Here is a 27,132-nt window from a genome sequence, read left to right as displayed (position 1 = left end):
AAGCTTTCAGTGCAATTGCATTACAACTATTTTAAGTTGCACCTGTAAGTCAATTAAATCAAGTAAATCAAGTGCCCTCCATCTGGTCCGGGACCTCATCCATTGTTCCCAGGAGGCTGGTCTGTCGGTCGCCTTCCTATCCCTCGACCAAGAGAAGGCGTTCGACAGGGTGGATCACGACTATCTGCTCGGAACTCTGCGCGCTTTCGGGTTCGGGACGCATTTCGTCGCCCGGATCCGACTTTTGTACGCCGCCGCGGAGTGTCTGATTAAGGTTAACGGGTCCTTGACGGCGCCCCTTCGCTTTAGGAGAGGGGTGCGCCAGGGATGCCCCATGTCCGGCCAGTTATATGCTGTTTGCGTGGAGCCTTTCCTGCGCCTCTTGCGGACGAGGTTGACGGGACTGGCTCTGCAAGGGCCGGGCGTGGAGGTCGTCCTCTCGGCTTACGCCGATGACGTGCTCCTCGCGGTAGAGGATCCCGCTGACCTGCGGAGGATGCGTGAGTGCCAGGAGATTTACTCGGCCGCGTCCTCCGCCAGGATCAACTGGGAGAAATGTTCCGGACTCCTGGTGGGTCAGTGGCGGGTGGACTCCCTGCCGGAGGAGCTCAGGCCTTTTGCCTGGAGCACGACCCATCTCCTCTATCTGGGAGTCTACCTTAGCCCCGACGAGGGAGCCTGGCCGGCGAACTGGCAGGAGCTGGAGGCCAAGGTCGCCGCTCGCCTAGGGCGCTGGACAGGACTGCTCCGAGTGCTGTCCTACAGGGGTCGAGCGCTAGTCATAAACCAGCTGGTGGCCGCAATGTTGTGGTACCGGCTGGTCACTTTGACCCCTCCCCCTGCGTTTGTCGCCAAGATACAGAAGAAGCTGGTGGACTTCTTCTGGAACAACAGGAAGCACTGGGTCTCTGCCGCGGTCTTGAGTCTCCCGCTTGAGGAGGGCGGTCAGTCGTTGGTGTGCGTCAGCGCCCAGCTCGCGACTTTCCGTCTTCAGACCCTGCAGAGATACCTTTACGTCGAGCCCCCTCCTAGGTGGTGCGCTCTGGCGAGGTATTTCTTCCGCCAGCAGCGCGACCTCAATTGTGACACGCAGCTCCTGTTTGTGAACTTGGGGGGTGCCAGGACCGCCCTCCGGGAGCTGCCTGTCTTTTACAGGGAACTCATCAGGGTCTGGAACAAAGTCTCCACCAAGCGCAGCTCTCCGCCGGCTGGAGTGGCGGCCGTCCTGCAGGAACCGCTGCTCGGGAATCCGTACCTCCACGGCCGAGGCTTTATGTGGCGGTCGGAAGAGAGGGCTGTGGCTGGTGAGGTGACCAGGGTCAGGGACCTGCTCGATGGCGGAGGAGCGGGCTGGATGGCGCCAGACACGCTGGCGCGGCGCCTAAATTCTGCCAACGTCCGCCACGCGGCCGATGCCATCGAGTCGCTAAAAACAGCTCTGGGCCCTGACTCCGTTAGGTGCATCGAGGAGGCTCAAGCACGTGGGGAGATCCCGTCCGAACTGACCCCCGTCCGGACGGAATTCCTCATCAGCGCCAAACCCCGGAACCTCCCTCGGGGGCCGGCGCCTCACAACTTGAGCCGCCTCGGGGAAATCCCCTCCGTGCCTTTCAGTTCCGCGCGGAGGGGTTTCCTGTACGGGCTGCTCCTGCACACCCTCAACTTTGCCATCCTCGCCGGCCGTCCGGACACGCCATGGCGTACCATCTTGCCGTCCGGAGGAGGCGGGGGTCCCCGATGGAGGGCACTCTACGCAGGGGTCCTCCCAGTATTCATCGGGGACTTGGCCTGGAGGGTGGTGCACGGAGCAGTGCCGTGCAATAAATTTTTAAGCCGGTTCACGGACTCCCAGGCCGCCTGCAATTTCTGCGGTCTGGAGGAGTCCGTGTTCCATGTTTTTATTGAATGCACAAGGTTGCAGCCCCTGTTCCACTATTTGAAGGGGCTGCTCCTGAAATTCTGGCTGCACTTCAGTCCCACTCTCCTGATCTTTGGGCACCCTGTGCGGAGGGGAGCGGGTAGGTCCGAAGGCCTCCTCGTAGGACTGCTCCTGGGCACGGCCAAGGGTGCCATCAGCCGGTCCAGGCAGCGGGCGGTCCAGGGGGTCGTTCAACCTGACTGCCTGCCTCTCTTCCGCTCCTACATCCGGTCCAGGGTGTCCTTGGAGATGGAGCACGCGGTGTCCACCGGTACGCTCGCGGCCTTCCGCGAGAGGTGGGCACCGGAGGGACTGGAGTGCATCATCACGCCCGGCAACCAAATTTTAATTTGATTTTACGTTTTTTAAGTTTAATTTGTTTTAATTGCCGGTGCTTTTAGTGTCCCCCTTCCCTTTTATAGGGGGCACTGGGGAAAATTGTGATTTTAGTGCCCAAAAAAAAAAACCAAAAAAGAAAAACACAAAAAAAAAAAGAGGGGGGGGAAAAAAAAAGGGCCTTGAAAATGTCTGGAGTGTCACCCAGGTCGGGTGGCACCGTTTAATGTTTTTATGTTTTGCAGGTAAACTCAAAAGAGTTAAATCAAGTGCCCCCTGGTTAAAGGGGGGGTGGGCACTAAAACTGACACAATTAAACAAATTAAACTTTTGGACAGTCAACTGGATCAAATTAAAATTTGGTTGCCGGGGGTGATGATGCACTCCTGTCCTTCCGGCACCCACCTCTCGTGGAAGGCCACGAGCGCACCGGTGGACACCGCGTGCTCCATCTCCAGTACGGACACCCTGACTCGGATGTAGCAATTGCGTTACATCTCCGGTGAACACTGCACTAGATTCTGTTATGGCTCTTCACGGTGAGGTGCAGCAGGCCTGAGCGTTCTTGCAGTCTCCTGAGTTACGGCAAGAGGAAGCTAGGATCCGAGCGGAATGTCAGGGCCAGGGTGCTGGTGTTTGTGGTATCGATACCCCCTGTTCCAGGGCAGGAGGATGCCATTAAAGTTGCTTACTGATCACATCGCCCCCTCCCCTTTCCATTCCCCTCATTCAGTCTGTCAGCCTGAGCTAGTGAAAAAACGCAGACAAATTCAATTCAAATCGCACACATTTGCTCCCGGTCCGGCAACACCTCGATTTAAAAAAATTCTCAATTTTTGTTTTCAGATCCCTCCGGGCCTCATCCCTCCCTATCTTTATCACCCCCTCCAGCCCGACAACCCTCCGAGATCTCTGATTTTCATCGCCCCACCATCGGCGGCCGTGCCTTGAGCTGCCTAGGAACTAAACTCTGGAACGCCCTCCCTAAACCTCTCCGCCTCTCTACCCCGCTCTTCCTTTCAAGGTGCTTCTTAAAACCTATCGCTTTGACCAAGCTTTTGGTCATCTGTCCTAATATCTCATTGTGGCTCGTTGCCAGATTTTGTTTGATAATAATCCCTGTGAAGCCTCTTGAGTCGCTTTAATACGTTAAAGGCGTTATATAAATGCGGGTTCTTGTTGCTGAAAGGGATGAGGGAACGACAAATGAGATCACGTGAAAAATTAAGAACCAGGAAAAACAATGAGTTGGCTCAAGAGAAAGGGCTGGCAACCACAGTTGCGAACAAAGAACCGGCGTCACATCCCATGGTCATCCGTGCAGTGCAGCCTAGGTTCGGAAACTATACAGTAACTTGGTGCCAAAAAAGGACGAGATGGAGCACATAAGGGATAAAGGGAAATAGTTTACTGCTCAAGGAGATTAGGGAACAGTGCCAGTAACAGCATTCCATCGACCATTACCTACGATGACTGCACCCTCAATATCTTCCAGTCTTACATGTTCGTTAATCCAACAGGTCCAGGGAGAACAGTGTTGTCTTATACGGAATGTTATTTATCTCTCTGGAAATAAGTGAGGGTGGCCGGGTCAGCTGTGAAATTCGTGGGTTCAAGTTCCGTTCCAGAAACTTGAGCATAAAATCCAGGCTGAAGCTCCAATGCAGAACTGAGGGAGTGCTGCACTGTCGGAGGTGTGCTGTCTTTTGGATGAGACGTTAAACCGAGGACCTGTCTGGCCTCTCAGGTGAATGTAAAAGATCCTATGGCACTATTTCAAAGAAGAGCGGGGAGTTCTCCCCCGTGTCCTGGCCAATATTTATTCCTCAACCTACATCACTGAAACAAATTATCTGGTCATTATTTAATTGCTGTTAGTGGGAACTTGCTTTGTGCATATTGGCTGCTGCGTTTCTTACATTACAACAGTTAATGCATTTCAAAAGTATTTATTTGCCTGTAAAGTGCTTTGGGATATCCTGAAGTCATGAAAGGCACTATATAGATGCAGATGTTTCATTCTTTTTACCCTGATTGCCTGCCTGTTATAAAATGGTGGATTTTCATTTCCATCGATCTGTTCCATCAGTTCCATCAGTTTCACTGCTCAAGAGATGAAGGTGAAATTGGCAGCTAGAGACACAGCTATGAATTGTAGCCCACATAGTTCGCATGCCAGATACGAGACTCCCTAAGCAAATGCTTTATGCGGAGCTCATTCATGGTAAACTAGCCAAAGGAGGACAGCGGAAACATTATAAGGACACCCTCAAAGCCTCCCTGGTAAAGTGCGACATCACCACTGACACCTGGGAGACCCTGGCTGCAGACCGCCCGAGGTGGAGAAAGTGCATCCGGGGAGGGCGTTGGGCTCTTCGGGTCTCAACGCAAAGAGCATGAAGAGGCCAAGCGCAGGCAGCGGAAGGAGCGCGCAGCAAACCAGCCCCACCCACCCCTTCCCTCGACGAATGTCTGTCCCACCTGTAACAGGGTCTGTGGCTCTCTTATCAGACTTTTCAGCCATCAAAGAACTCACTTTGGGAGTGGAAGCAAGTCTTCCTCGATTCCGAGGGACTGCCTATGATGATGATGGTGATGATTTCCACCAGGCAGCGAGTTCTTTCCATGCACAGTCTCGATCTTTGGGAACATAGGAACAGGAGGAGGCCATTTAGCCCCTCAAACCTGTTCCCCCATTCAGTGAGATCATGGCTGATCCATACCTCAACTCCATTTACCTGCCTTGGTTCCATATCCCTTGATATCTTTGCCCAACAAAAATCTATCAATCTCGGTTTTGAAATTTTCAATTGATCCCCGGCCTCAACAGTTTTTTGAGGGAGAGAGTTCCAGATTTCCACGACCCTTTTTGTGTGAAGAAGTGCTTTCTCACATCACCTCTGAACGGTCCGGCTCCAGTTTTGAGATGATGCTCCCTTGATCTGGATTCCCCACCAGAGGAGATCGTTTCTCTCTATCCACCCTGTCAACTCCTTTGATCACCTTAACCACCTCAATTAGCTCACCCCCTAATCTTCTATATTCAAGATAATAGATAATATAAGTCGCACTGCAAAGTGCATGGCGTGACCACATTGAAATTAACTTTACTTCCATATATTTAAACTTATTTCCCGTCCTCTCTACCACTTCGATTTTCCTGGCTGCCTGTTGTTGGTAATGCTGACATTTATTGCCCATCCCTAGTTTCCCTGAGGGCATTAAGTGTTAACCGTGTAGTGTGTGACTACATGTAGGCCAGGGTGGGGTAGGAGTGGCTGGGCTCATTCCCCCAGTTTGGTTTTTACAACAATCATGGTTATTGTATCAAACGCCAGCCCTTTGGGCTCAGAAATCCCTCTCTGGTCCGCTGCTGGCAACTGCTGTGCCTTGTACCTCTCGCTCTAAGCTGTCCCTCAACTGCTTTCCTGGTGTCAAAGGCACGAAATGGTCCTCACTATAATATATGCAAATGAGCTGGCTCGGAACTCTGTGGGTGGATCTTGGCATGAGCCAAAAAGTGTGGAAGGAAGGAATTAGGGGGAATCAATTTTGGGGGAAAGGAAAACAGGCAGAAATGGCTTCTGCACCATTTTGCTGCCATAAACGAGATTGTCAACTAAAGATGCCATGGAATTTGTAGGCCCTTGTTTTGAGCTTTCACCTTCAGGAAAATGGTTTCTATTTCCTGTCACGAGTGGTTGATTCTCTAACCTGGTAAAAGTCCCTGTTACGTGTCTTAGAAGTATGTGAAATACTTGTAGATAACATTGCCTGTGTTGTTTCACAGTTGGTTTCCTGTTGGCAAGAGGAACACTGGACTCGAGTGTCTTTTGGACAGAGAGCAATCAGTTCTTCTGCCTGTGACCTGACATTTCCTGAAGCAATGTTTTTTCTCAGGGTTGGAAGCTTTCAGGGGAAACAAAAGATTTTGTCAAGGCTGGCTGGGAAGCCTGTGCTTTTGAATAATTAACAATCTCTGACCAAACAGTTGAGAAGCTCATCATGAGTCAAGGTTGAGAGTACTCAATCTGGTCTGTTCGCTGGGTGTATGTGTAAATTTCCTTCCGATTGGAACCAAGCACAGCTGGCCTTCCTTGTCAACAGTTGGCTTCTCGTTTAACTCATTGAGAATCATAGAATCATAGAAATTTACAGCACCTCCATTTCATGCCATCGTTTCCGCGCCGGCCGACCAAGAGCTACCTAGCCTAATCCCACTTTCCAGCTCTTGGTCCGCAGCTCTGTAGGTTACGGCACTTTAAGTGCACATCCAAGTATTTTTTAAATGTGGTGAGGGTTTCTGCCTCTACCACCCTTTCAGGCAGTGAGTTCCAGACCCCCACCACCCTTTTGGTGAAGAAGTTTCCTCTCATATCTCCTCTAAACCTCCCCCCAATTACTTTAAATTAATGTCCCCTGGTTGTTGACCCTTCTGCCAAGGGAAACAGGTCCTTCCTATCCAGGCCCCTCATAATTTTATACATCTCAATCAGGTCTCCCCTCATCCTCCTCTGTTCCAAAGAAAACAGACCCAGCATCTCTAATCTTTCCTCATAGCCAAAATTCTCCAGTCCAGGCAACATCCTCTGCACCCTGACCAGTGCAATCACATCGTTCCTGTAATGTGGTGACCAGAACTGCACACAGTGCTCCAGCTGCGGCCCAACCAGTGTTTAACAATCTTTAACAATCGAAGTAAAAAAGCAAAGCTTGTGCGTTAGATGGGTATCCATGATTAAAGCAGTTCTGCCATCCTCTCCAATTTTCTCCCCCCCTCCCCCCCCCGCCTCCCTGCTCACCCCCCTCCCCCCCCCACTTCCCCCCGCCGGGCTCCTCTCTAAAGGTGTGGAGTCTTGCTGGGTTGTAGTTCCAAGGTTGCTGCTTGCCCTCCAAGTAGTCATTCTTCACATGTGAACCCAGGAACAGTGATTTTCCTCTTTGTTGTGCCTAGAGAATACTCAGGGGCAAAAGGGGTCAAAGATACTTTCCATCATCACTCACACTATGCTGGAATCATACAGCACAGAAGGAGGCCATTCAGCCCAACGTGCCTGTGTCAACTCTTTGAAAGAGCTATCCAATTATCCTCGTTCTCCCTGCTCTTTCTCCACAGCCCTGTACATTTTTCCTTTTCAGGTATATATCCAATTCCTTTTAGAAAGTTGCTGCTGATACTGCTTCCACCATCCTTTCAGGCAGCGCATTCCAGATCATAACAACTCGCTGCAAAGAAAAATTCTCCCAATCTCCCCTCTGGTTCTTTTGTCAATTACCTTAAATCTGTGTCCTCTGGTTACTGACCCTCCTGCCAGTGGAAACAGTATCTCCCTATTTACTCTATCAAAATCCCTGTCTGCTGAACCCCAGATGGAGGGTAACTGGGCCGGCAATATTAGTCTTGAAACAAGGTGGGCTAACTTTCTGCCACTTACGCCCATGAGGACCAAACGTAGGTGCATTCCCATTAAGCTGGCTTGCACCACGACCCTCCCCAGAGCAGAGGGTCTGAGGGGAAAACTGGGACTAAACCGAAGATAGAGACTGGCTGTAACTTAGATACTCCTCTTCCTTCAATTACATTATCTTTGGGTCTGAAGGCCTTCTGCTCTCCAGTAGCAGCCAGAAGGCCCCACCACTGGCAGCCAGGAGTGCAGCTGCAGATCTTGGGGGTTCCGCAACCCCCTCAGTCCCGGTGCTTGGCTTTGTCAGGCAGTAGGCCAGCATGGGGCGAGAGGAAAGGGACAGGTCCAAGCCATGTTCATGGCCTGGAGTGGAAAGGTCACCTGAACTCAGCACCGTGGGTATACATCACCTCCCTGGCACCCGATGCGGTGAAGGGAAAGAGAAACCGACCTTCCGATGTCTACATGCCATGATTCTAATATGGGGCCAGAGGAAGTGGTCTCCAATTTTGCAGATGATACTAAATTTTGAGACACAATAAGTAATTTTGAAGACCAGAGAACATTGATAAGATGGTGGAATGGGCCAAAAAGTGGCAGAAGGAAATCAATGTCAGTAAGTGTGAGGTGATGCATTTGAGGGGTCGCCGTGCACGTCGTTGACGTCATTGCCAGTTGTGCAGCGGCCTGGAGTGCTACCTGGGGGTGCAGCATGGCAGTACCTCCGCAAACACCCGAGCAATTTCCCGGGGGCCGGTAGTGTCCCACGGGCAAAACGTGTCTCTCGCCCCATTAGCACCTCCCACTAACAGGCCTCTAAAAAAGGGACAGTATCTCCTTCTGGGTATTGTGGCAAGAGGTATAGAATATAAAAGTCAAGTGAATCTATATAAAACCTTAGTAAGACTTCAGTTGGAGTATTTTATGTAGTTTTAGGCTCCACACTATAGAAGGATCTTGAGGCAATAGAGAGGATACAGTGCAGATTCACTTGTTTCCAAATATGTGGAAAAATTGGGACTGTTTTCATTAGAATTGAGAAGATTATGAGGGGATTTGATAAAGGTGTTTAAAATTATGAAGGGATGGGATAGAAACAGAGGCCGGAGTTTTGCCTACGTGGGCGGGTCCAATGTGGCCAGTGTCCGTGATGGGTCCCAATCCCGCTGCTGGCTCCATCCTGCCGTTGAAAATGAACTTACCCTAATTGGGCCTATTAACCCACTCTGCGCGTTACACGGCCCAATAGATGGAGCAGGTTTGGTGATGTCATTCATGACGCGTTTTCAGCCGGGATCCTTAAAGGGACATTACATTTGAAGTTTAATCTAACATAGTGCTGTCAGTGCACTACAGCAGTGCTGCAAACAGACAATGACTACACACAGGCAGAGGGCTGCACCCAGGTTCTCCGATGACTCCCTCCATATACTTTCAATTATCTCATTAGATCAGGACATGTTAGTACAAAGCCACACTCAACTATATCCTGCAGTGCCTCTCGTCACACCCCCATGACTCTGCCTTCCCTACCCTACTCCTGCACATCATTACTCACAATAACATACCTTACACGTACACCCATCCCTCCCTCTCTATCAACATTATCACATCCCCATCTCACTAGCCACCCCTCACACTCACTCTCATCCTAGTGCAATCATACCAACTAACAACACACTTGGGTCTTTTATGCAATGTTTATGTAACGTTTCTGGTAATGTGGTGTCAAACATAAACATCTTTATTTTCAATGCTTTCTGGTCTTGGACTGATTTGTGTGCATCTTTGGAAGTGGCTTAGTGAGTTGCAGTGAATGGTGAGACATAACAGTACCTCCCCCCCGCAATGGTGAGGAGTGTGAAAGGAATGGCTTTGTCATTGTAGGGATGCTTTATGCTGTTGGTGTAGGGGTGGTGCCAACCTGGCGCATCATGTGGCAGCCATATGTACAGCATCAAGTTAACTAAATCAGGCCATGGTGAGGCCACCCAGGCAGCAATGTGCTCGGGTGCTGATGCCCTCTGTCTTGTGCAGCATCAGGTAATTACAGAGAAGGTTGGTATTGTTGTTGGTGCTGCTGGTGTGCCTGTTGCTGCTAGTGTTGGGTCCGATTCTGAAGTCCAAGGTGAAAGAGTATAAACGGCACCCATGTTGATGGAATAGATGGCAGGTGAAGTACAGATGACAGATCTGTCAATGGTGAGAGAATTCTTCCAATGAGGTGACACTGGATGGAGACTTTGCTGGTAACACTTGCAGCCTGCAGAATCTGTGCTGGAAATGGACTGAGCAACAGCTTCTGCCTGAGGAAAGTGACCATGTGTCAAGTGGGAGCTTTCACTGAATATTTGATGCCGTCAAATAATCAGCTGGAGCAATGACCACGGAACTCCCGCCTCAGGTTGTCAGACGTGGTTCCCGAGCTAAGTGAATCCCGTGGCCATGCAGGGAAATTTTAAAAAGTAAATGATAAAAGGCTCGTAAGTGCCTGTAAACTACCTGATAATGATCTCAATTGGGTCCCCCGCTGCTGCCGGTCGAGTGGACTCCGCAATGATAGACACGCTTGGGGGAAAGGCACTTTTACAATTTGCACTGTCAAAAATAACAACTTTCCCACCCGACCCACCACAGATTGCCCCCCATTGGTTCTTCTGCATATATTTAAAACTATTTGGAACCCTCAAGTCGACATATGCTGTGTCTTTTGCAGTAATATTCAGCTTTGTTCTGTTCTTTAAGTCACGCAAACTCTTCCTACTGTAGAATTACATTGAATCTAACACACAGGAAACTGGTCTATGCTGGTGATGGGGCCTTGGTTCTCATCCATGACAGTGCAGCACTCCCTCAGTACTGTGTCAGCCTGCATACATTTCTGGGGTGGGACTTAAACCTACAAACATGTGAACTGAATAAGTTAAACAATTCCAATTTAGCTGAGGATAATTGGTGATTTACAGACAACAGAAGTGGACTGGTAGTGTTGGTAATGACCAGGAGCAGTGATGGTTTTGCAGGCTTTGCCCCTTCTCTGTGTGAACTCCTTTGTTCGGGAGGTGCCTACTGGGTTTATGTAAGCAGTGAGCTAGCTGACAGCAAATACTAACCTGTCATTTGATTTATTTAAAAAAAATTATTTATTGATGTTTTATTATTTATTTAACACAATTGCATGTGGTGTTTGATTGGGGAGGGATGAAATACTTCTCAAAGATCACAACATTTTGGAAGTTTACCTAGATAATTTGCATACTTATTTGCACTGCATTCCATTAAATTTGATTGATTTCTGAATGATTTCCACAGCCTTCTCATCTTTCTTGTGCCATGGAATTTTATTTTTTTTATAAGTTCATTCTTTTAAATAGAATTCTTCTCACAAATTTACCTCCTGGCAAAAGTTTCCTGTGCCTATTTACATCTGGCGCCTTGTAACATTGGCAACACATCTGTACTCCAACCCTGAAGTTATATAAAATACTTTCAGGTCCAGCTGTGTTTGAGTAAAGGTATTTTTTCCAACCAGGTCCTCCAAATTTTGAAAAATAACAAAAAAAGCCAAACAAACTAAAAGAGTTAGATGTTAGTGTATGAGCTGGCTGTGGCCAGTACAAGTTGACACACAATTAGCATCGTAAAATACATTTTGCAACATCTTGAGATGCAGTTACTGAGAGTCTGTGACAATGAATAGGTGTTTTGTTCAGAGTAGTACGCTACAGTTGAAACATTTCACGCAGACTTGAGGTGCTTGTTCACTCATTACTGGCAGAGCCAAGAACAGCAACTGGACTGTTTGCAGCTTCATCCGAAGTGGCAAAAATCGACAAGAATTTTTTGTGAAGAGAAAAAAAATATCTGAACATCTGGTTTCCTTCTGTTGCCAAGAAAAGGAAGGAAGGGGGGGGGGGGGGGGACTGGGGGGAAGGGAGCGAAGCTTGTTAAACTACACAAGTCGACTTATTAAAATCTTTTACACGAAGGGAGAAGAAGACAAAGAGACCTTCTCGAAGCTTGTGAGGAGACTTGTTTGATTGAGCGATGCTGAAGAGTAGCACAGTGAGGAGGCACAAGGATTTGAATGGAAGCTGAGCAAAGGGCTCCCAGTTAAACTCCTGGGTCTACTGGACTTTCCAAAACAGATTCATATGCGAATCGTCCTTCTGTTGCTGGTAGGGATCGGAGTGTCGATTTGTTTATGTTTTTTGTTACTTTGGGAGTACTGAACCAGTCTGACTTGAAGACTCGTAAAATCATGACTCTTAATCAGGCCGAAACACTTAATTTCCTACTAAGAAACAGCTGTGGGAATACTAAAGTTGCAAAACTGAAACAAACTGCAACATGATGGATGAACAAACAAATCTTGTTTGACTTTCTTCCATTAGTGAAGAGAAGGCCATTAAAACAATGTTCTATATAGGAAGATAGGGACAGGAGTAGGCCATTCAACCCCTCGAGCCTGTTCCATCATTCAATTTGATCCTGGCTGATCTGCACCTCAACTCCATTTACCCGCCTTGGTTTCATACCCTTTTGTCGAACAAAAATCGATTGATCGCAGTATAGAAATTTTCAATTGACCCGCAGCTTCAACAGCTTTTTGGGGGAGAGAGTTTCAGATTTTCACTGCCCTTTGTGTGAAGAAGTGCTTCCTGACATTACCCCTGAACGGCCTAGCTCTAATTTTAAAGTTATGTCCCCCATTTTCCTGGATTCGTCCACCAGAGGGAAATACCCCATCAACTTCTTTAATCATCTTGAACACCTGAATTATATCACCTCTTAATCATCTATACTCAAGAGAATACAAGGCTAGTCTATGCGACTTGTCCTCATAATTTAACCCTTGTAGCCCCAATATCATTCTGGTGCATCTGCGCTGTACCCACTCCAAGGCCAATATATCCTTCCTGAGGTGCAGTGCCCAGAACTGAACGCAGTACTCCAGATGTGGTCAAGCCAGAGCTTTATATAACTCGAGCATAAATTCCATACCTTTTTGTATTCCAGCCCTCATTCCTAACATGGGCTAACATTCCATTAGCCTTTTTAATTATTTATTATTCTGGTATACCTAGATTCTGGTAAGCCGGTTTTCTGGGTTCTGTTATTTGTCTGTGTGTGGGAATGATGCAAAGTAGAAAAAATAAGGCTGTCTCTGTGTTTATTTCTTGAAGCTAGCAGGTGGCTGCTGTAGGTGTAAGGCCCAAAGATAGACTCTGCAATATATTCCTCATGAGCTGCACCCAGATCAGTGACACAATTATTTGTAAAAGCTTTAAAAAAAAATGTGGCAGCAACATGTGGAGCCTGTGTAAGGAATATTTCTGCTTCACTTTATAAACATGGTTTGAGTCAGAAGGTCGTGGGTTCAAGCCCCACTCCAGAGACTTGAGCACATAATCCAGGTTGACATCTCCATTGTAGTACTGAGAGTGCGCTGCACTGTTGGAGATGCCGTCTTTCGAATGAGACGTTAAACCGAAGCCCCATCTGTCCTCCCAGGTGGATGTGAAAGATTCCATAGCACTATTTGAAGAAGAGCAGAGAGTTCTCCCCAGTGTCCCAGCCAAGATTTATCCTTCAACCAACATCACTAAAACTGGTCATTCGCCTAATTTGATGTTTGTGGGAACTTGCAAATTGGCTGTTGTGCTTGCATACACAATAGTAAATGCACTTCAAAGGTAATTCACTGGTCATTTTGTAAAGTCCTGAAGACGTGATAAAGCACTGTACAAATAAGAGAACTAGCATTTATATAGTGCCTTTCATGAACTCAGGATGTCCCAAAGCGCTTTACAGCTAATGAAGTACTTTTGAAGTGAAGTCACTGTTGTAATGTAGGAAACGCGGCAGCCAATTTGCACACAGCAAGCTCCCACAAACAGCAGTGACATAAATGCTCAGGTAATCTGCTTTAGTGATGTTGGTTACTACACAGAGTGATCCTTTCGCAGAATGGGCCTGCAATTATTTGTGGGGTCAGCTCATTTAAGTACCTATTGGCAGTTCTATACCACAAAACCCTTGAAAAACAGGAGTAATGCACCAGGCATGCTTGGAAATTAAAAGTCTGGCTGAAGATTGCAGCAGGAGGCTGGGGAGTGGCAAGTCATTAAGAAAGTGCTGGGCTCAGTTGAATATTCGGTAGCTGCACTGGATGGATCGTGTGTAATGTGTCATGTTTAAAGAAATGTTTTTCACTTGAGGTTCAGCTAGGAGCAACTGAAGAAGGGTCAAGGGCAGTATATGGAGGCAGAAAGGAAGAGCTCAGAATTTCAGTGTAATTGAGTCAAAACCCCTTCTGCAAGGGATTGGGCAAAAAAGGAGATACTGCTGGACCTCCATGGAAGGAAGCTGCAAATAAAAATGCCATAGGAGCGCAAGAACAGGAGTAGACCATTCAGACCCTTGAGTGTGTTTCGCCACTCAAATCAGATCCGGGCAGATCTGTACCTCAGCTCCGTTAACCCACCTTTGCTCCATATCCCTGTGGAGGAAGGGGTCACTGAAGAGGTGAGAGGTGAAGGTGGATCTGACAGTGGGGAGCGGAGGTTACACATGCATCGGCCCCTGACCTCTGAGCTTGTGCACTCAGATTTCTGGGGTCTGACTCTAAAAAGAAGCATCCTAGATGAGCATGGAGGCATTGAGGACCATCATGGAGGACTTGAGGCAGGCCACTGCAGAGTCCAATGCCATCTCATTGCTAATACTCGAGAAGGATTTGAAGCAATGCACTATCTGGAGTGAATAATGCAGATCTGATTCCACCTGACAGAAAGATCTCCAGACTGAGCGGTTCATCCAATGAGGATGATTTGACCTCTGGGCCTCAGGCCTTGGAGAACCATTTGGGGAGAACAATGGAAAGCGGCTTCTGAGAGCATTGGGACTCCAACTCACAGAGGCTGTAGGATCAATCATACAGCACAGAAGGAGGCCATTCGGCCCATCATGCATGTGCCAGCTCTTTGAAAGAGCTTTTCAATTAGTGCCACTTCCCAGCTCTTTCTCCATGGCTCTGCAAGTGTTTTCCTTTTCAACTCCTAGCCAACTCCTTTTTAAAAGTTACTATTGAATCTGATTCCACCATCCTTTCAGGCAGCGCATTCCAGATCGTAACAATTCACTGCAAAGAAAAAAATCTCCTCATCTCGCCTCTGGTTCTTCTGCCAGTTATCTTTTTTTTAATTTATTTTTTCCGGGATGTGGGCATCGCTGGCAAGGCCAGCATTTATTGCCCATCCTTAATTGCCCTTGAGAAGGTGGTGCTGAGCTGCTGCCTTGAACCGCTGCAGTCTGTGTGGTGAAGGTACTCCCACAGTGCTATTAGGGAGGGAGTTCCAGGATTTTGACCCAGCGACGATGAAGGAATGGCGATATACTTCCAAATCAGGATGGTCTTAATTTATCTTAAATCTATGTCCTCTGGTTACTGACCCTCCTGCCAGTGGAAACAATTTTCCTTATTTTCTCTATCAAAACCTCTCACAATTTTGAATTAAATCTCCCCCTGCCTTCTCTTTTATAAGGAGAACAATCCCAGCTTCTCTAATCCCGCCATGTAACTGAAGTCCCGCATCCCTGGTACCATTCTAATAAATCTCCTCTGCACTCCCTCCAAGGCCTTGACTTGATTCCGGAATTGGACACAATACTCCATCTGAGATCTAACCAGTGATTTATAAAGGTCTAGCATAACTCCTTTGTTTTTGTACTCTACGCCTTTATAACCAGTTAGTCATTTTTAAATGTTCACCGAGCAAACCTCTTGCGACTATTTCAAAGACTTTCCCTACAACAGATGTTAATTTACTGGTCTGTACGTATGACCTTGTCCCTGTTCCAGATATCGCCTTACAAGTAAAAGATTTTGAAAGGTTTATATATATTTTTTTCAATGTTCAAAATGGTTAGTAACAGTGCTATGGCTGAAAAAGGGACACTGGAGTGCATATAGAAAAAGCCATTCAGCACAATAATTTAACTTATTTTTATTATCATATTATTATATTATAATTATCGGCTCAGGAATTGTGGTCGGAGGCTTCCTGCGGGCGGATGCCTCCTACTGAAAATTTTTTAATGAAAGTACCTGGTGGTCCCGGAGGAACGTAGACTTGTGCTCCAAGGTCTCCATTCGCACTCCAGTGTGGGGCTCATGTATTCCAGGAGTGTATGGGAGCCTGGGATCACGTGGGCCGGACCAACCAATGAAAATGGCGTATCCCCATTCACGGTATGAATGAGAATATCCCCCAAAACACAAACATTTTAAATAAATAAGAATAGCACTTCATATATTTCAAATTAATTGAAATTGAATTTAATTAAATGTTTCAGACAAAAAATATTTTTTGAATTTTTTTTAATAGGGGTAAAAATACACTTACCCAAATGGACAGGGTTTTTAATATAAAAATTATTGAAAACATTTCATTTTTCTATCTTTTAAAACTCTTACACTGGTAAAAGCAGGCCTCTATGACACTTTTAGAAATCATCTATCATATATGATTATTCAGATATGAGTTGGTATGGCATCTATTGACTTTAGATCACACAATTGTGTAAGCTTTACTCACGTGGCATCACTTCAGGGTCTGCAGATGTGTCCGTGGCTGTCTGGGGGTGCTTCCCCACGAGTGCGAGCACCCACTCCTCCATCTCAGTGATGTCACTGGGGACTGGTGGCTCCCCACCCGTTCGCCTCTGCACTGACCTCATCGTCGATAGTTTCTTCTGTAAAAGGTGACAGGACGACATGGCATGAGATCATTGCATGATATCATTGCTAGGTACTGTCACAGAGACTGATACAACGCATAACCGATGGATGTAATCATGATTATTATGACTATTATCATTCTTTACCTAAAGATGTACACTGTGACCACAGGCTTTGAGTAAAACATTTCCAGTAAAATGCAAGACCTCATATCTGCTGATAGTCACTCCCGACTGTTACAAATCAAATTATATATATACATAAGTACATGTAAATCAATGTAATACTTACTCTTGCGGATCCCACAAGGTCGTTCCATCGTTTGCGGCATTGGTTGCCCTCACGCACCTCGTTGGTCACCGACGAGACCACCTCTGCTATCTCGGTCCATATCCTCTGGTAGGCCTTTGGGGTGGGCATCCCACGCCCTCCCTGTGTCAAATCGTGATTCGACCTCCTGCAGGAGGGAGGCATTTGCCTCGTCCAAGAACCTCCTGGCTCTTTTGCGGCCTCCAATGTGCTCCTCTCCCACCTCACTGCTCTCTCCAGCGTCACTCTCCACAGCGTGCTGTGATGCCTCCTCCCCTCCCTCCATTATAGGGCAAATTCAGTCAAATATGTGGCTGGTAACAGCTAATTTTTGTTTGCCTACTTGCTGTGAAGCTCTAAAGTCTCCCTTCTTCCTCCCAAAGCAGTCACACCACACCCAGACACGCCTTCAGTCCCTTTGAGCTCCCCCTCTCTCTGTCTCCTCTTCTGTGCATGTCATGGTGACCCTTGACCTCCAGAATCACAGGAATCAAGCGTTGCCATGCTGTTGCTAAGGACAGCCAGACTTTATGGCAGAAGGTCAGAAAAATTTAACGCTACCGCCCATTTGACATCACTCGTGGTAACGCCCATTTTCAAAAATGTAAACTAGGTGTTTTGAGAATGGGAGAGAAGCCGGCGATCTGAAAACCCTTTTTTAACATCCACGCCGGAAATAATGCCCGTTTTTGGGCGATAATCACAAAAGTGGGGGTACTAGCCCGATAAATGCTAGCCATGGCTCAGTGATAGCACTCTCACCTCTGAGTGAGAATGTTGTGGGTTCAAGCCCCATTCCAGAGACATGAGCACATATGTAGGCTGATACTCCAGTGCAGCACTGAGGAAGTGCTGCACTGTCGGAGGCGCCGTCTTTCGGATGAGACGTTAAACCAAGGCCCCTTCTTCCCTCTTATGTGGACATAAAAGATGCCATGGCACTATTTCAAAGAAGAGCAGATGAGTTCTTCCCGGTATCCTGGCCAATATTTATCCCTCAAGTGATATCACTAAATAAAGATTATCCAGTCATTTAGCTCATTGCTCTTTGTGGGACCTTGCTGTGTGCAAATGGGCTGTTGTGTTTCCTACATTACAATAGTGAGTACTTAATTGGTTGTGAGGCATTTTGGAATATCCTGAAAGGTGAAAGGTGCTATATAAATGAAAGTTCTTTCTTTATTTTTACTAAGGAATATGTTGGAGGAGTGTCTTTTACAGTCAGAGCTCATCGTGACAGTTAGCATGGATCAGGGAGGCGGATGGTGAAAGTTCCTGTCATAGAGTTTATCTGTAGTCTGAGCAAAGTCCCCCGTGAAAGACTACTAATTAAACCAAATCCACAGGAATCAAGTCTATAGAGGTTGTGGTGAGGCTTTCATAATGTACTGGCTAGACCTCAAACACTGTGCGAAATTCTGGCCACCACGCTTGCCCATAGAACAGGAAGAGAGAAATTTAAACTTCATATGGATTTTAGAAAAATACATTTTTATTGTAAAGGTGATAAGCCTCTAATTCCAGGAGATTACGTGGCTGCAGGGATGGTCAGAATTGTCTCGTCACGATGCTCTAGCCATCAGGGTGTGTGGGGCAGCTGGTCTTTTCATATTTCATATATTCGAGTCAAATATGTTAGGGGAGCTCAAGGTACAGGTGGATGAGTTCAACTTCCATGCACTGAATGGGCTTTTTTTAATACTCATTCTCAGGGTGTGGGATAATGGCAAGGCTGGCATTTATTGCCCATCCCTGGTCACCCTGGGAAGGTGGAAGTGGGCCATCATCTTGAGTGGTTTGATACAACCGAGTGGATTGCTAGGCCACTTCAGAGGGCAGTTAATAGTCATCCATGTTAGTGTGAGACTGGAGTCACATGTAGGCCAGACTGGGTAAGGACAGCAGGTTTTCATCCCTAAAGGACATTAGTGAACCAGTTGGGTTTTTAAGACAATCAGACAGGTCATTTTTGTTGTGGTCACTTTTCATAGAATCACAGAAGTTTACAGCACGGAAGGAGGCCATTTCGGCCCATCGTGTCCATGCCGGTCAACAAGAGGCTATCCAGCCTAATCCCACTTTCCAGCTCTAGGTCCGTAACCCTGCAGGTTGCAGCACTTCAATTACAAATCCAAGTACTTTTTAAATGTGGTGAAGGTTTTTGCCTCTACCACCCTTTCAGGCAGTGAGTTCCAGACTCCCACAACCCTCTGCATGAAAAAATTTCCCCTAAAATCCCCTCTAAACTTTCTACCAATTACTTTAAATTTATGCTGCCTGGTTGTTGACCCCTCTGTCCTTTCTATCCACTATATCTAGGTCCCTCATAATTTTATACATCTCAATGAGGTCTCCCCTCAGCCTCCTCTGTTCCAAGGTAAACAAATCTAGCCTATCCAATCTTTCCTCATAGCCAAGATTCTCTACTCCTGGCAACATCCTCGTAAATCTCCTCTGCACCCTCTCCAGTGCAATCACGTTCTTCCTGTAATGCAGTGACCAGAACTGTACGCAGCTGTGGCCTAACCAGTGTTTATTCAAGCATAACCCCCCTTTTTTTTTAATCGTAGCCAATCTTTCCAATTCTTTGTCAGATCACAAACGCCAGAGGTCACCTTGCACACATCAAGGATCACTCTGCGCTAATGCTCTTAGCCAAAAGGCCTAGAGCCCAAGCACCGTTCCTGGAAGTACTGCAATACCAGGTTCGTGCCATGGAGGTGGATGGGTCAGCAACCCCACACACCTCCGTGGAGGTGGATGGGTCAAGCCACCCCACCCACTCCAAGCATAACCCCCCTGCTCTTGTATTCTATGCCTCGGCTAATAAAGGCAAGCATTCCATATGCCTTCTTAACTACCTTTTCTATCTGGCCTGCTACTTTCAGGGATCTGTGGACATGCACTCCAAGGTCCCTTTGTTCCTCTACCCTTCTCAGTGTCCTACCATTTAATGTGTATTCCCTTTCCTTGTTAGCCCTCCACAAATGCATTACCTCACATTTCTCTGGATTAAATTCCATTTGCCACTGTTCTGCCCACCTGACCAGTTGATTGATATCTTCCTGCAGTCTGCAGCTTTCTTCTTCATTATCAACCACACAGCTGATTTTTGTATAAACTACAAACTTGTTAATCATACCCCCTATATTCAAGTCTAGATCATTGATGTATATCACAGAAAGCAAGGGACCTAGTACTGAGCCCTTTCGGAACCCACTGGAAACATCCTTCCAGTCACAAAAACACCCATCAACCATTACCCTTTGCTTCCTGCCTCTGAGCCAATTTTGGATCCAACTTGCCACTTTGCCCTGGATCCCATGGGCTTTTACTTTCATGACCAGTCTGCCATGTAGGACCTTTTCAAAAGCTTTGCTAAAATCCATATACACTACATCATACGCTTTGCCCTCATCGGCCCTCCTGGTTACCTCCTCGAAAATTTCAATCAAGTTAGTCAGACATGACCTTCCCTTAACAAATCCATGTTGACTGTCTTTGATTAATCCATGTCTTTCTAAGTGAAGAGTTATCCTGTTCCTTCAGAATTTTTTCCAATAATTTTCTCACATCTGAGGTTAGGCTGACTGGCCTGTAATTACTCGATCTATCCCTTTCTCCCTTCTTAAACAAAGGTACTACATTAGCAGTCCTCTGGCACCACACCTGAAGCCAGAGAGGACTGGAAAATGATGGTCAAAGCCTCTGCTATTTCCTCTTTTGCTTCGTTTAACAGCCTAGGATACATTTCATCTGGGCCTGGGGACTTATCCACTTTCAAAACTGCTAAACCCCTTAATACCTCCTCTCTCACCATGTTTATTTCATCTAATACTTCACACTCCTCCTCCTCGATAGCAGTGTCTGTATCGTCCCTCTCTTTTGTGAAAACAGATGCAAACTATTCAGTAAGAACCATACCCACATCTTCCGCCTCCACACGCAGATTATCCTCATGTTCTCTAATAGGCCCTACCCTTTCTTTAGTTATCCTCTTGCTCTTAATATTTTTATAAAACATCTTTGGGTTTTCCTTGATTTTACTTGCCAAGAATTTTTCATGCTCTCTCTTTGCGTTCCTAATATCCTTTTTAATTTCACCCCTGGATTTTCTATACTCCTCTCGAGATTCTGCAGTATTTAGCCCTCTTTTATTGATATCACTGAATTCAAACTCTCAATCTGCCATTGTGGGATTTGAACTCACGTTCTCTGAATTATTACTCCAGCCTCTGGATTACCATTCCAGTAAAATGACCACTACACTACCGGACTTAAGGAAGTGGCCCTAGAAATAGTAGATGCATCGGGGGTCATTTTCCAATATTCCATGGACTCTGGTTCAGTTCCCATGGACTGGAAGGTAGCTAATGTAACCCCACTTTTTAAAAAAGGAGGGAGAGAGAAAACAGGGAATGATAGACCGGTTAGCCTGATATCAGTGGTTGGGAAAATGCTGGAATCAATTATTAAAGATGGGACCCCAGCTATTTACAATATACATTAATGATTTAGACAAAGGAATTGAATGTAATATCTCCAAATTTGCAGATGACACTAAGCTGGGTGGCAGTGCGAGCTGCGAGGACAATGCTAGGAGGCTGCAGGATGACTTGGACAGGCTAGATGAATGGCCAAATGCATGGCAGATGCAGTATAATGTGGATAAGTGTGAGGTTATCCACTTTGGTGGCAAAAACAGGAAGGCAGATTATTAACTGAATGGTGACAGATTAATAAAAGGGGAAGTGCAACGAGACCTGGGTGTCATGATACATCAGACATTGAAGATAGACATGCAGGTACAGCAGGCAGTAAAGAAAGCAAATGGCATGCTGGCTTTCATAGCTAGGGGATTTGAGTATAGGAGCAGGGAGGTCTTACTGCAGTTGTACATGGCCTTGGTGAGACCACACTTGAGTATTGTGTGCAGTTTTGGTCTCCTAATCTGAGGAAAGACATTCTTGCTATTGAGGGAATGCAGCGAAGGTTCACCAGACTGATTCCTGGGATGGTAGGACTGACATATGAAGAAAGACTGGATCGGCTAGGCTTATACTCACTGGAATTTAGAAGAATGAGAGGGGATCTCATAGAAACATATAAAATTATGATGGGACTGGACAGGTTAGATGCAGGAAGAATGCTCCCTATATTGGGGGAAGTCCAGAACCAGGGGTCACAGTCTAAGGATAAGGGGTAAGCCATATAGGACCGAGATGAGGAGAAACCTTTTCACCCAGCTAATTGTGAACCTGTGGAATTTTCTACCACAGGAAGTTGTAGGATATATTCAAGAGGGAGTTAGATGTGGCCCTTACGGCTAAGGGGATCAGGGGCTATGGAGAGAAGGCGGGAGTGGGGTACTGAAGATCAGCTATGATCATATTGAATGGCGGTGCAGGCTCGAGGGGCCGAATAGCCCGCTCCTGCACCTATTTTCTATGTTTCTGAGAAAGACTGGATCGACTAGGCTTATATTCACTGGAATTTAGAAGAATGAGAGGGGATCTCATAGAAACATATAAAATTCTGACGGGATTGGTCAGGTTAGATGCAGGATGAATGTTCCTGATGTTGGGGAAGTCCAGAACCAGGGGTCACAGTCTAAGGATAAGGGGTAAGCCATTTAGGACTGAGATGAGGAGAAACTTCTTCACTCAGAGAATTGTGAACCTGTGGAATTCTCTACCACAGAAAGTTGTTGAGGCCAGTTCGTTAGATATTTTCAAAAGGGAGTTAGATGTGGCCCTTATGGCTAAAGGGATCAAGGGGTATGGAGAGAAAACAGGAATGGGGTACTAAAGTTGCATGATCAGCCATGATCATATTGAATGGTGGTGCAGGCTTGAAGGGCTAAACGGCCTACTCCTGCACCTATTTTCTATGTTTCTATGTATACGGGCAGTTGAGTGGCCTTTGCTCTTTGCTGAGTTTTTCTTGTGTCGTACATGGACTGCATCAGTCTGTTGATTAAAAGTGTAAACTCCTAAACAGAGAGCCAAGGACGTTGATTGAAATGTGGAACATAAGGGTGGGATTCAGTGGTCCAGTGGGGACCCTTGCTCAAAGCAAGCACGGGTCAGAGTTAGGGCTAATGTGACGCTGATACTTCAACCACCATCCCGATGCAGTGAGGCTTTCTGCCAGGAACCTGTGGGTCAATAAGTTAAATCATAGAATGATATCGCACAGAAGGAGGCTTTTCGGGCCATCGTGCCTGTGCTGCCTCTTTGAAAGAGCTATCCAATTAGTCCCAATTCCCTGCCCTGTCCCCATAGCCCTGCAATTTTTTTCCCTTCAATTATTTATCCAATTCCCTTTTGAAAATTACTATTGAAACTGCTTCCACCACCCTTTCGGGCAGTGAGTTCCAGATCACAACAACTCACAGGCAGGAAAGTGGAGTTGAGGCCAAGATCAGATCAGCCATGATCTTATTGAATGGCGGAGCAGGCTCAAGGGGCCTCCTCCTGCTCCTATTTCTTATGTTCTTATGTTTTTAACTTGCTCTGCAAAAAAATCAAAAATCTCCTCATCCTGCATCGGGTTCTTTTGCCAATGACCTTAAATCTGATATTGAACACCTCTATTAAATCTCCCTTTAACCTTCTCTGCTCTAAGGAGAATAACCACAGCTTCTCTAGTCTCTCCATGTAACTGAGTCCCTCATCCGTGATACCATTCTAATAATTCTCCTCTGCACCCTCCCGAAGGCCTTGAGTGCGGTGCCCAGAATTGGACACAATACTCTAGCTGGGGCCTAACGAGTGTGTTATAAAGGTTTAGCACACCATCCTTGTTTTTGTACTCTATGCCTCTGATTATAAAGCCAAGGAGCCCACATGCCTTTTTAACAGCCTCCTCAACTTGTCTGCCACCTTCAAAGATTTATGTATGTACAACCCCAAGTCTCTCTGTTCCTGCACCCCCTTTAAAACTGAACCATTTAGTTTAAGAACATAAGAACATAAGAATTAGGAACAGGAGTAGGCCATCTAGCCCCTCGAGCCTGCTCTGCCATTCAATAAGATCATGGCTGATCTGGCCGTGGACTCAGCTCCACTTACCCGCCCGCTCCCCGTAACCCTTAATTCCCTTATTGGTTAAAAATCTATCTATCTGTGACTTGAATACATTCAATGAGCTAGCCTCAACTGCTTCCTTGGGCAGAGAATTCCACAGATTCACAACCCTCTGGGAGAAGAAATTCCTTCTCAACTCGGTTTTAAATTGGCTCCCCCGTATTTTGAGACTGTGCCCCCTAGTTCTAGTCTCCCCGACCAGTGGAAACAACCTCTCCGTCTCTATCTTGTCTATCCCTTTCATTATTTTAAATGTTTCGATAAGCTCACCCCTCAACCTTCTGAACTCCAACGAGTAAAGACCCAGTCTACTCAATCTATCATCATAAGGTAACCCCCTCATCTCCAGAATCAGCCTAGTGAATCGTCTCTGTACCCCCTCCAAAGCCAGTATATCCTTCCTTAAGTAAGGTGACCAAAACTGCATGCAGTACTCCAGGTGCGGCCTCACCAATACCCTATACAGTTACAGCAGGACCTCCCTGCTTTTGTACTCCATCCCTCTCGCAATGAAGGCCAACATTCCATTCGCCTTCCTGATTACCTGCTGCACCTGCAAACTAACTTTTTGGGATTCATGCACAAAGACATACCCAGGTCCCTCTGCACCGCAGCATGTTGTAATTTCTCCCCATTCAAATAATTGCCTCTCCTCATTCTTCCTCGCAAAATGCATCACTATATAAACTCTACATTCATATTCCTGTAACATCACTTCCCTCCCCATTTAGAAATACCACACGAGTGTTCCGAAACAGACTACAAAATTATATCTCACAGTGGTGGCAAATTGCTCTATGTAGTGAATGTCTGTGAGAAAATCGGTTGCAGCCTTCTAAATCCTGTTACTAATTAAAAGGAAAGCTTTTTTTTTTGTAAATTGAAACCACTGTCGACAGTTTCCGCCCCTCCCAACAACCCCCCCTCCTCCATTTATTTTTAATTCAATTGTACAGCAGGTTCCAAAATAGCATCAATATGTAAACAATTATGGAGTATTTCTGCGTAATTACTGTGGAGACTGCTTTACTTAGTCACGTATGGTTGATGCCATTTATTTTACTGCGTGGTTATCAGAGCATGGCTTGGATTTACAGGATACTTTCAGCAATCAACCCACCACCCCCCCAACAAAGTAATTTGGGCACAAGACGAGCTGCCCACGGATCTGCCCGATTTATTTATGAAGATTTACAAGAATGCTTCCAGAAGTAAGAAGTTATAACTATCAGGAAAGACTGAATAGGCTGGGGTTCTTCTTTCTAGAAAAGCGATGACCTTTAAAATTGGGAAGGGGTTCGATAGGGTAGATGTAGAAAAGAGGTTTACACTCGTGGAGGTGTCTAATACTAGGGCTCATACTAATAAATCGAATAAGAAACTTCTATTACTCAGAGAGCGGTGAAACTCGCTATCACATGGAGTAGTTGAGGTGAATAGCATAGATGCATTTAAGGGGAAGCTAGATAAACTCATGAGGGAGAAAGGAATAGAAGATTATGCTGATAGGGTTACATGATGAGGGGTGGGAGGAGGCTTGTGTGAAGCATAAACACTGGCATAGACCAGTTGGGCCGAATGGCCTGTTTCTGTGCTGTAAATTCTATGTAATTCTATGTAATTCTATGTAAAGTATGTGAATAAAGTGATCGTTTGCACTGACTCACACTGCTCGAAGAAATGTGGTTGGCAGGTGACGCAGGGTCAGAGGACTGGTGATAAGGGCGCGCAGACCTAATTCAGGGCTCAATTTTCCCCAGTATTTGCGCCGTTTTTTTTGGAGCAGGCTGCTCTTTTTGGCCTAAGTTGAAAAACCACAGTTTCCCCAATCAATTTGCACCAGTGTAACTCAGTTAGTTACGATTTTTTTAGGTCAGTTTCTTTTCAGCCAAAGGGGACCTAACCAGCCAGCTATGCCAATTCTGGCCATTTAGGGAAGTTTGGCCAGCTGAGAGTTACTCCAGTTCTGCTTAGGTCAGCGTTTGTGGCCTCTCCAGAAAACCCTTCTGGAGAGTTAAGGAAATCGGTGCAGGTATGAAAATTGGTGCAGCAGATGCCCGGACACACTAAAAAATGCATAGCAGCAACTTTCCTCCAATCCCACCCAAAGGGCTTGCTGGTCCGGTCCCATTCTCCGAGAGAGAGTTGGTAGCTGGCTGTATGCTTCACTTTGCGGCCTCAGCTCACATTGTGTCCCTGGTTACCAAGGCAGCCCGATCTTTTTGGCGCAGATCAAGGCTCCAGTCCCCAAAACTAAAGGTTGGGTTAGGCCACGCCAAAATGAAGAAATCCAACGGGGAAACTTAGAATTTCTTTTTGTCGTACTTAGGCCCAAAAAAAATCGGGCATAACTCTTCAAGTACACCAAAAAAATGGTTTGGGGAAAATTGAGCCCTCAGCCACAGAGGGTAAAATATAACTTCATCAAGAGGGCACAAAACGGACGGTAGCAGCTACGTTGAAGTCTTTGTGTAAAGAAGAATTTTAAGAATGTTGTCAGGCCTTGGAAAGGATGCAGAGGAGATTTACTATAATGGTACCAGGGATGAGGGACTTCATTTACGTGGCGAGGCGAGAGAAGCTGGGATTGTTTCTTAGGGCAGAGAAGGTTAAGCGGCAAATTATCAGAGGTGTTCAAAATCATGAAGGGATTTGATAGAGTCGATAGGAAGAAACTGTTTCCATTGGCAGGAGGGTCGGTATCCAGAGGACACAGATTTAAGATAATTGGCGAGAGAACTGGAATTCACTGCCTGAAAGGGTGGTAGAAGCAGATTCAATAGTAACTTTCAAAAAGGAATTGGCTCTAAACTTTAAAAGGGAAAATATGTGTAAGGCTATGGGGAAAGTCCAGGATAGTGAGACTAATTGGATAGGTCTTTTAAAGAGCTGGCCATGGTCACAATGGGACCGAATGATCTCCTTCTGTGCTGAATGATTCTATAATTTTAATTGAATTTCTGGATTTATTTTTTTCCTGCACTGTTTACTATCTTACATTCCTCTACCTCTCAGATGCCTATATTCAGAAGCCCAAGTTTCATCAGTCTTTCCTCAGAACTCTAACAGTAGAGATCTCCCAGTGGCTTATCTTTGAACTGCCTCCAGTGCATCAACATGACACAGTTCTTTAGGTGTTCCTATGGAATTTGATTGTAACCTCCTCTGACTCATATTCAACTGTTCTAACTATAATTCAGAATTCTATTTGCTTTTGTTGATTGCTGCTCTGCATTGGTTGGGCATGTTGAGTGTTGAGTCTACTAAGCTTCCTCGGTCACTTTCAGCTTAATTCTTAACTATTTCAGTACCATTCATGGGGTAGATGAGTTG

General features: G+C 46.2%; 1 protein-coding gene across 5 annotated transcripts in view; it reads left to right on the top strand.

The window, feature by feature from the left end:
• LOC139273268 (pleckstrin homology domain-containing family G member 1) overlaps window positions 1-27,132 on the top strand; it is a 245,368-nt gene that overhangs the window by 47,438 nt on the left and 170,798 nt on the right. The window contains exon 2 of one of the 5 annotated variants that reach the window (XM_070889941.1): window positions 11,649-11,837. The exons of the other annotated variants lie outside the window; for them this stretch is intronic. The gene's annotated coding sequence lies outside the window, so the exon portion shown is untranslated. The remainder of the gene's footprint in view (window positions 1-11,648; window positions 11,838-27,132) is intronic. 5 annotated transcript variants of the gene reach the window in all.

This window comes from Pristiophorus japonicus, chromosome 9 (genome assembly GCF_044704955.1).
Source record: "Pristiophorus japonicus isolate sPriJap1 chromosome 9, sPriJap1.hap1, whole genome shotgun sequence".
Classification (NCBI taxonomy): domain Eukaryota; kingdom Metazoa; phylum Chordata; class Chondrichthyes; family Pristiophoridae; genus Pristiophorus; species Pristiophorus japonicus.
Note: the sequence above shows the minus strand (reverse complement) of the source record. Positions and strands in the feature narration are given on the sequence as shown.